This window comes from Euprymna scolopes, chromosome 46 (genome assembly GCF_053919585.1).
Source record: "Euprymna scolopes isolate OS-2025 chromosome 46, ASM5391958v1, whole genome shotgun sequence".
NCBI lineage: Eukaryota > Metazoa > Mollusca > Cephalopoda > Sepiida > Sepiolidae > Euprymna > Euprymna scolopes.
This window is the reverse complement of record NC_136527.1, coordinates 50,418,123-50,428,698: the sequence shown is the minus strand read 5'-3', so window position 1 is coordinate 50,428,698 and position 10,576 is coordinate 50,418,123.

The window sequence follows — 10,576 nt, the reverse complement described above, 5'->3', positions numbered from 1 at the left end:
CAAGAGGCGTCTACTTAAATCATTCAGAGTTGGCAGGGACGTAATCTCTGGTAAAATTTTGATCTGGTTGGAGATGTCCCTTAATCTGGCAATGATTTGAGATTTGATCATGTCCTCAGAAAATGACATTGCACATTGCCGGTTGCCACAATTGAAAGCGCAGAGCATTGCTTGTGATTTCAACCGGGAAATAAAGAACGGGATAGTCTCCCCCATCACTTTGCTTCATTACAAAGAATTGCTGACGGTATACCTCAGGATGGACGGTTTTCACTGCGACGGATTTAATATATTCCAGCAGTTGTTCCTCTTATTCAGGGCATCCGGCCCAACGAAGTTGAACAACATTTTGTTTACAGATGAACTGGATACAACTCGTAGCTCATTTTGGATTTCTGTGGGGTAAGTTGCGTCGTCTCTTTATAACGAAACCATGCATCCTTAAAAATGACCCGTATGTTGTCTGACGAGTCAGGTTATATCATAGGTCACTCGAATTTCACTTGTGAATGGTGCGACAATGGGGTGGGGGCGTGTTGCTCGGTGGGCATAAGGTTCGTCATCTGTTCTTGCATGGCAGTTTGTTGTTGTTGCATTTGTAACATGAAAGAAATTAGGTCGATTTCTGTGTGGTTTGATGAAGCTGCGTTTGGATTAGACATATTTGTGTTTAACTACAATGTCAAAGTGTATAGAATATGCATAGTGACTGGATATTAAATAAGTGGATATTTTTAAAAAACAAAGAAAGAAACGAATAAAGTTTACAACGTGGTGAGGGTGCGTCCTTTATCGTTCGTACGTATTTTTAGGTTTCTTATTTAGGATGGGTCGTTGTATTTTTCCTTTGTTTCTTATTTTTTTGTTTTTATCCGACTCCTGACACCAGCTATAGTTATGAGGGAAGGGCCTCACTCATAAGGGAAATACATTAAAATACATAACTTATCCAGGTAGGTAGAAGAGTAAATTATCGAACCGAATATAAACATTAAAATACATAACTTATCCAGGTAGGTAGAAGAGTAACTCATCTTGCTATGTCATTTTTGGGGTTTGCTGGCTTCTCTTAACAAAACTCCCCAAAACGTTGAATTATTTTTAATTATTTTGAATGCACCTAATATTTTTTATTACAAAATATTGTTCTACTTTAGTTTCTGTTGCCGTGAAAAGTGAAGATACAGAAGAAAATAATTAAAACTAATTATTGCAGTATTTTTTTTTTTTTAATAAAGGTGGGGGGGGGCGGAATAGTTTCGTTTCGTTTCCGTAGGATATGATTTCATGTTTTCGTTATTACTTCAAGTTCTACTTCTTGATAGAACTTTGAGACGAAGAATTGTTCGTCGCAGAGGCCGGTAAAAAACCTGTCAATATTAGCTTTTAGTTTACTAATTATCTTTGAAATAATCCCAGAAAACTAGTTTTTAGTTTTCAAGGGATTTTTGGGTTTTACAAGGAATTTATTTAACTTCTTAATTTAGATGAATTTGTCACTTTCGTCCAACGTGAAAACAGTTTTCATTATAACTTTTTTTCACGTGTAATTTTTTACATTTAATCTCTTTAATTAATTTTTTCTCGTATAGATTAACTTTAGATTAATCTTTTAAACACAATCAAGAAATACTCGGAAATCTATATAAAAATAAATAAATAAAAATACGAAAAGGCGGCTTAAAAAACTATCAGTTTCCGCTATTAAATTGCACGTGCAACGAATTAGAGAATTAATAAAAATGAAACTTGCAATCTGTTCTCTCTCATGTAAATATTAAAATGTTAAATAAAATAATACTAATTTTATCTGTGATATTCACCAAATAGATCGGCTCTATTTCGAAATGATTTCTTTTTTTATTTTTCCTCTTCAATTTTGTTTTCTGCGAACTTGCTCTTCCGTTCGTCATCTTGAATATTAACTTGAGTTTGTAAAGTCAATCACATTTTAAAAATCGTTTCCTTTATAAAATCAGATAAAGTTAATCGAAAGCAGATTATAAAACAAAAACGTAAGTATTACTACATGGCGCACGTATTTGTATTTTTATTTTCATCTTTTTTTCGTCGGATTATTATCGAATGGTCACTAATTTATCAGATTTTGTTTTCAATACTTACTTAAATATAAAAAAAATTGGGTTTACTGTACACATAGATTCGAAAAAGTTGTCAAAAACCAAATATATAACAAATAAATATTATCAAAGGTAAGATAAGTTACTTTTCTACCAAACTGGATACATTTTATTTTTTATTTTTATTCAATGTAACATGTTTATTCAGCTCGAAAAAACATGTAGTGTTTACCGATGTATTGGAAAATTCAAAATGGCGCCCGACACTCTCTTTAACATGGTAAGTTTGGGAAAAGGTGTTAGAAATAATAAACTAGACAAAATACTATTAAAAAAACACTGAATATATGTCAACTTATGTCACGGTAACATATAATGAGCGAATTTCTAACAGTATTTTGTCTAGTTTATTATTTATAACATCTTTTCCTGAACTTACCGTGTTAAAGAGAGTGTCGGGCGCAATTTTGAATTTTCCAATACATCGGTAAACACTGTATGCTTTTCGAGCTGAATAAACATGTTGCATTGAATAAAAACACGAAAAATATATCCAGTTAGGTAGAAAAATAACTTATCTTGCCTTTGATAACATTTATTTGTTATATATTTGTTTTTTTCGTTTTTTGACAACTTTTTCGAATCTATGTGTACAGTAATACAACCCCCCCCAAAAAAAAACGGCCAATACGTAATTCTTTATGTTATCAGTGGTGGCCAATTCTGTATGCGTTTTCACGTACAGAATTGATAACATTTTTCTTGATTTTTGTTTTGTTAATTTCCCTGTATCTTTATTGAAACATGAAATCAGAAAAAAAGCAAATAATCCTAATGAAAATGTTGATTTATTGCTGAAAATTTTTCGCTGTCGATTGTTTTTATTTTAAACTGACTTAAACTATATCGATTACCAAAAATAAATAAATAAATAATTTTATAAATGTAATTTTATGTTTTTAACTGTTTCACAATTTAAAAAAATCAAATTTTGTTTTCACTAATGACCTAAATATAAAAAGGTCAATTTGTAAAATCTTTCAAAATTACAAATATTCTTTAGAATGACGACTTGTGTAGGTTTTCAAGGATGCTGAAAATGAATAAATACTTCAAAAGTGGTACAGAGTATTCGTTTTCATCACATGAGGAAATTATTTTTTCAAAAAGTGAGGATCACTTTTCTATATAAATTTAATGTAAAATGAGCACCAACTATCTGGCCACATGATAATATTTGGGGAAGGGGCTGCCTTAAAGCCGTTTTGGTAAATTGTTACCTACTTTCAACATTAACTGTCATCTTTACCATGACGAATTCTATAAGTTTTCGGGGATGCTGTAAACGAATATCACATTTAAAATTGCCGCAAACAAGCAGTTTTATGGATATTAAGCTAAATAATTCTTTATGTTATCAATGGTGGCCACCATTCATAACATAATGATTTACATTGCTTAATCAGAAAACTTATTATTGTCTTGTTACCTCAATTTTTCTTTCCAAGAATAAGTTTCTTTTTTTCTTTTATTAAATGCATCTGATAATTTAAAATTAACATCGGTAGATGACACTCGATGACTTCGATGCTCGAGTTTATAAACAAGAAACAATTTCTTTTGACTTTCTTATAATCTTTTCTTTCATAACTTCTTCCTAACGCTTCGCATGCTCTGACAAAATGGTTAACTGAAATCATCTTCCAAAGTGTCACGTATAGAACAAACTCTGAGAAAAGAATATTTAAAAAAAAAGAATATAGATCTTACCCAACCTAAACAATTCCCTCCCACTGGTTTTTTCCCACTTCCAAACTCTAAACCAACTCTACGCCTTTCCAAATGGATCCTATTATTGTTGTTGACAACACAATTGATGCAAATGGGAGATAATTTGTGTCCAAAATATTTGCAATTTTTTATGTCATGCTATGTGTCCCATTGATGTTGACTTCTCCATATTGGGATATCAGTTTGTTCTGTGGCTCAATCACTATACAACTCATTGGACTTTCCTCAATCAACGTTGCCCACAGTTGTTCTTGTTCTCTATCAGTTTTTTCTAACTTTCTGAGTGTTATCCCTTAACAAACCTTACACTGTATAACTTTCAACCTGAGCTTGTGCTCATGTAAACTGGCTAGTAGTACTCTATGTGATCCAAGTGACTTTCCATAGAATCTTAAACTATGAAAATATCATCCAAATACAGTAATGCATAATCTTTCTGTCTCTTTAGAACTATGAACATTAATTCCTGGAAGACCACAGGATCATTTGCAAGGCCAAACCGCATCACATTAAAGTACCCAGACTTTAGATCTAATTTGCAAAGTATTTTGCTGATTCTAGCGATGCATATATTTCATCAATGACAGTTGAAGCTCAGACATACTTCTTTGTAACTGTATTTAAAAATATTTAAAATCTATGAAAAATCTTTTATTAAGTAATAACATTATCAGAAAACTCAATGGACTATTCGATCTTTCAATTACATCTGCTTTCATCATTTCCTCGATTTCAGAATCTACCAATTTTTTTTTTTTCTAGCAGTGTTCAATACGGGCATCTCAGTATGGGTTCATGCATTCAAGTTTGTATACACATCTCCACCATATCGATTCTACCCAAGTCCTCATTCTCCATAACAAACCCTATTTTGCTTCAACAACGTATGAACTTCGGCATGGTAATCTTGGTAATGCTATCAGCCACACTAGACTCAGCAATTTGGCAGCCCTTCTCAATGTGACTTTTTGTTGGTGTTGTTCATTATGAGAAATGGAAACTTACGAGACCCTTCAATCTTTACCACTACATTAGTTACTGATACTCTGCTAAGATTGCTAATGAATCCACTATTTGTTCTATCTCATATTTTAATCCTTGACCATTTGTAAAACCCACACAAGCCATGCATGTATGCAGATGCTGTTGTTTTAACATCATTTCCTGTGCTAACTGAACTATTTATGAAATATGAGTATCATCTTCCAGAGCTATATACTCATCAAATATTCTTATCGCTCCCAAATCTGAATACATCCTCACTGCTTTTTCTTGAGCCAGTAATGATATAGTATCACATTTGTGTTGCAGCAGAGAAGTCTTGGTGGATAGACTGACCTGCTATCCCTATCTTACAATTAATAGGGATCCATTAGCTGTTCTTAAACTTTTTTCTCACATGGTTCAGGTAATTGTCTAAGTGCTTTAAAAAACTGTTATTTATTACTGACACTTCTGAAACGGTATGTAAACTTCTATTGTCAAAATCTATATCATGTAAACAAAGTAATAGTCTGTGTCATACAACACAGAGCAAAACAATATGTACTAATAACAATATCAAAATTAGGTGGAATGTTTTAGAAAACAATCCACCAGAGAGCTAGACACAAGATATTATTCAAGAGTGATTCAACTTTACAGAAACATGTTGTGCATGTCAAGCTGCTTATTGAAAAATCATGACTTAGAGATTTCATGTAAATGTGGAAAATTATACAAATGTGAGCCATGTCAGAATGTATATGGATGGAGAAAGAAAACCTATCTTTATTAGAATAGTGGGATAAAGTATTTAACATATGGAAACCATTAATTATAAATAATATATATATATATATATATATATATATATATATATATATATATAGTAAATATTAGTAAGATGTGTCTATACATATATATATATATATGTATAAAATTTAATTTTAAAATTAATTTTTGTTTTAATATTAAACGAACTTAACAGAAATTGAAATTAGATTTTAAATCTAATATCATTAAACTTTAAAGTTAATAAAATCACCATCCAATAAATATAAAAGGGGGGTTCACAAAACGAGAGTAAAACATGAATATATATTTATACTTCTGGTTATAAAATAGATGAGTATTGGCTGAAGAGAGATTGATATGAGTATCTAAAACGGTCCAAATTTTCGGGTTTGAAACCAACGGTACCAATGACTTGTGTCATCTAATAATTTTCAGTAAATAAAAAATATATATCAATACACTCTTTTTTTTGGATTGAGCACTCTGCTGGATTTCTTTTTCCAAAAAACTAATTATAATATGTAGTAATAAATAGTGATAACAAAATAGTTCCTAAAATCTATACTAGGATTATCTGTTAGGACCCGTGGTGCTATGGTTTGAGTACTTGGTAAATTCAGTTGTAAGTTAAATACCACTGAACATTGAAGTTTCAATCCTCAGTAAGATTTAGAATAGTTTTTTTAAATTACTTAGAAATTTTATGGTTTGAGTACTGGGTAAATTCAGTTGTCCAAGTTGGACAAAATACACCAGATCAGAGGTAACATAGAAACGTTGCTAAAATAACACCTAAGACGAAAACAGTATTCTGAAGAATCCAAATAATATGAATAATGAATCCGCATCTCTAAAATGAAGAAACGTAAAAAACATTTTAGTTAAATATTTGAAAATAGAAACAGATTTATTTTGTTATTAAAACAGTATTGAATATTCATTTTATTTTGAATATCATTAATAAATGTTTCGGATATTTTAAATAAAAATCAGCATAAATTCAATTTTACAACATGAAATGTATTTTTCGAAATTTGTTTTATATTTGCAGAACAATTAGAAATTTATGAGCTTGTGTATCATCATACACTTCACTGCATTCACTTTTTCTGGATACATCTGCAAGCAAGCATGGGCGACAAACCACATTCTTGTGAAGTATGTGGTTCCTCTTTTGCACGAAAGTCACATTTGTGGAGTCATATGAAGAGACATACGGGAGAGAAACCATATTCTTGTGAAGTATGTGATTCTTCTTTTGCATGGAAGTCAAGTTTATTTGTGCATATGAAGAGACATACGGGAGACAAACCACATTCTTGTGAAGTATGTGGTTCTTTTGCACAGAAGTCAAATTTGTTAAGTCATATGAAAACACATACTGGAGAGAAACCATATGCTTGTGAAGTATGTGATTCTTCTTTTGCATGGAAGTCAAATTTCGTGAGTCATATGACAACACATACCGGAGACAAACTTCATTCTTGTGAAATATGTGGTTCTTCTTTTGCACAGAAATCAACTTTGTTGAATCATATGAGGAGACATACAGGAGAGAAACCACATTCTTGTGAAGTATGTGGTTCTTCTTTTGTACAGAGGTCACATTTATTGAATCATATGAAAACACATACTGGAGAGAAACCACATTCCTGTGAAGTATGTGGTTCTTCTTTTGCACTAAAGTCACATTTGTGGAGTCATATGAAGAGACATACGGGAGAGAAACCACATTCTTGTGAAGTATGTGGTTCTTCTTTTGCATGGAAGTCAAGTTTGTTCAATCATATGAAAACACATACTGGAGACAAACCACATTCTTGTGAAGTATGTGGTTCTTCTTTTGCACAGAACTCACATTTGTTGATTCATATGAAGGGACATACAGGAGAGAAACCACATTCTTGTGAAGTATGTGGTTCTTCTTTTGTACAGAGGTCACATTTATTGAATCATATGAAAACGCATACTGGAGAGAAACCACATTCCTGTGAAGTATGTGGTTCGTCTTTTGCACAGAAGTCACATTTGTTAACTCATATGAAGAGACATATTGGAGAGAAACTACATACTTGTGAAGTATGTTGTTCTTCATTTGCACAGAAGTCACATTTGTTGTGTCATATAAGAACACATACTGGAGAGAAACCACATTCTTGTGAAGTATGTGGTTCGTCTTTTGCATGGAAGTCAAGTTTGTTCGATCATATGAAAACACATACTGGAGAGAAACCACATTCTTGTGAAGTATGTGGTCAGTCTTTTGGATGGAAGACAAATTTGCTGAATCATGTGAAAACACATACAGGAGAGAAACCACATTCTTGTGAAGTATGTGGTACTTCTTTTGGACAGAAGTCAAATTTGATGATTTGATGCGTCATATGAAAACACATATGGGAGAGAAACCACATTCTCTTTAAGTATGTGGGTTTTCTTTTACAAGGAAATCAAATTTGTTAAATCATATGAGAACACATATGAGAGAAAGAATACATTATTTTGACGTATGTGGTTCTTCCTTTGAACAAAAGTCACATTTGTTTCCTCATCAAAACATATACGGTAGTTATATGGAGCAAGAAGGAGAATGTAGCGACCCTTGTTGAAGTAAACGTCCCTAATTATGCTGGCCTTAACAGAGAAGTGAGGGAGAAAATAACAAAATACCAAGGACTTATGTACGACATGAAAACAAACTAAAATCTTAAAAAGGTATCAATCATACCTGTCATTATAGGAGCAACCGGGCTAATGAAAAAGAATTCTATCTGGGGAATATACTTGGTGAACAAAGTGCAAAAAATACAAACAATAGCAGTTTAAGTGATGGTTAGAATCTTTAAAAAATTTTCGTAATTTTTGGAGTAACTAAACTAATGGGAGAATGTTTAGCATCAGGTAGAAGCCCCATCCCCAGGAAAAACAATGAGATAAGAAAATCAAAACAAGATACAAAACAACGTGATTAGAAAATCAAAACAAAAGAGACAACCCACATTTTTGTGAAGTACGTGGTTCATTTGGACAGAAGTCAATATCTAATGAACTTCCAAATTCCATACCTCAAAATTGTATACCAGCCTGGTCGAATGGTCCATTCCCAGGAAAGCAATAGGAAAATTAAGAAGTAAGATTTATTGCATCATATGCTAACACATATGGGAAATGATATCTGACAATCTTCCAAAAACCAACTATTTTGCAAAAGATTGTTTTACAAATATGAAAGAATGAGAAAACAAGTCTACTACAGAAATCACTAAAACAAGTCTTTAAAAATACTCCAGAACTTTCGTTAAAAAAAATTGGACAAATGAGCCAAACAATAGCATGGCAAATATTTTCTGCATTTATTAAGTCAGGACTTTTTAAATAAAGAAGGTTTTATAGACTGGCTTACAAGAGGATAGTGCAACTATTATCAGGACAAAATTATGATGACTGCTCATGATCAAAGTTTTATTTCCAATGCTTCTAATAAGATGAAGGATCTCAGCATGACAAGTGTAGTTTTGTACAACAGAAAAGTCAGTTTAAGCCATTTGACATTTGCTAGAAATACAATGGATTGTGTAAATATATCCACATCATATGTAAAATGTTGACTATTGAATGCTGTCACAAGTCCTGGGAACAACAGTTGGACATATACAACATCGACTATTACTCTACGATTCATACAGCTACGTGCTTAGAAAATGGAACCTTTTACATTTTGATATTATGTGTGACAATAGCTACAATTGCATTTAGCTATACAATATAACATTGGGATATGGCATTAAAAATTAGTAACAAAATATAGTACAGTAAGAATTTATATATATATGATATGCAAATTTTCAGCGTTGGTTCCTGCCTAACTGTGCATTGAAGTTGCCACCGACAATAATAATTTTATGTTTTGGAATAGATATGATGAGAAAATGGAGAAAACTATTTAAACAAAATACTAGGTTTTTATATACAACATATACACAATTGACGATGACTGTACGATTCCTACAACTATGTGCTTCGAAAATTAGGGTTTTATGTATGACATAGGCAAGAAACTGTAATCTTTAGAAAATCTGTATCCCAGTAATTATGGGAGGAACTTAAATTAGACAACAATAATTTTAAAAACTACCTGGCAAATATACCTGGTGAACCAAGTGCAAGAGAGATTTGCATAGAAAGAACATTTGTTGTGTCATATGCAAAAATATACTGAATACAATAGAACATACAAATATTTTTGTATCTCTTATAGAGTTCTAGTGTGAGCCCCAGGTAAGGATCCTGTTGATTTCTGAGTACTTCGACTTATCAGGTTATTTCGACACTCCGTTTTTAAAAACTTCCAATTAAAAAATTCACCATTTTCGTATTAAAACTTGCAACTCCAAAAATGTCAACTTTGTTTTCAAAACATCCAAATCCACAAGACACCCTGTTTTCAAAACATCCAAATTTGCAAGACACCCTGTTGTCAAAACTATTAACTCCACAACTCAACATTCTGTTGTGAAAACGTCCAACTCCAAAACTCAACACATTTCAAGTTTACTTACACATGTCTACATACGTAGCACATTTTCTTTTAACTCGTCCTCTATTCTGTACACGTCTTTTTTAATTAATCTGTTTCTTTTGCATAGAAATGGTGACATTCTTCACTGCTGTCATGACCGTTACCCATAAAATCAATTGGATATTACCGTTTTAAGCTTCTTTTTATATTCTTGTTACACAACCGACCTTTTGAAGCACGTAAACATGTTAGTTAAGTAAGTTTCTATTTTCCCTACAAAGTCAAGAAAGAAAAACTAAAATGCAATAATTTTGTAATGTATGTGGCTTTTCTCTGGCGAGAGAAAATAATATGATCCTTTGATTTAATTAATAATATTCTTTTAAAAAACAATTTTTTTATTCTTATG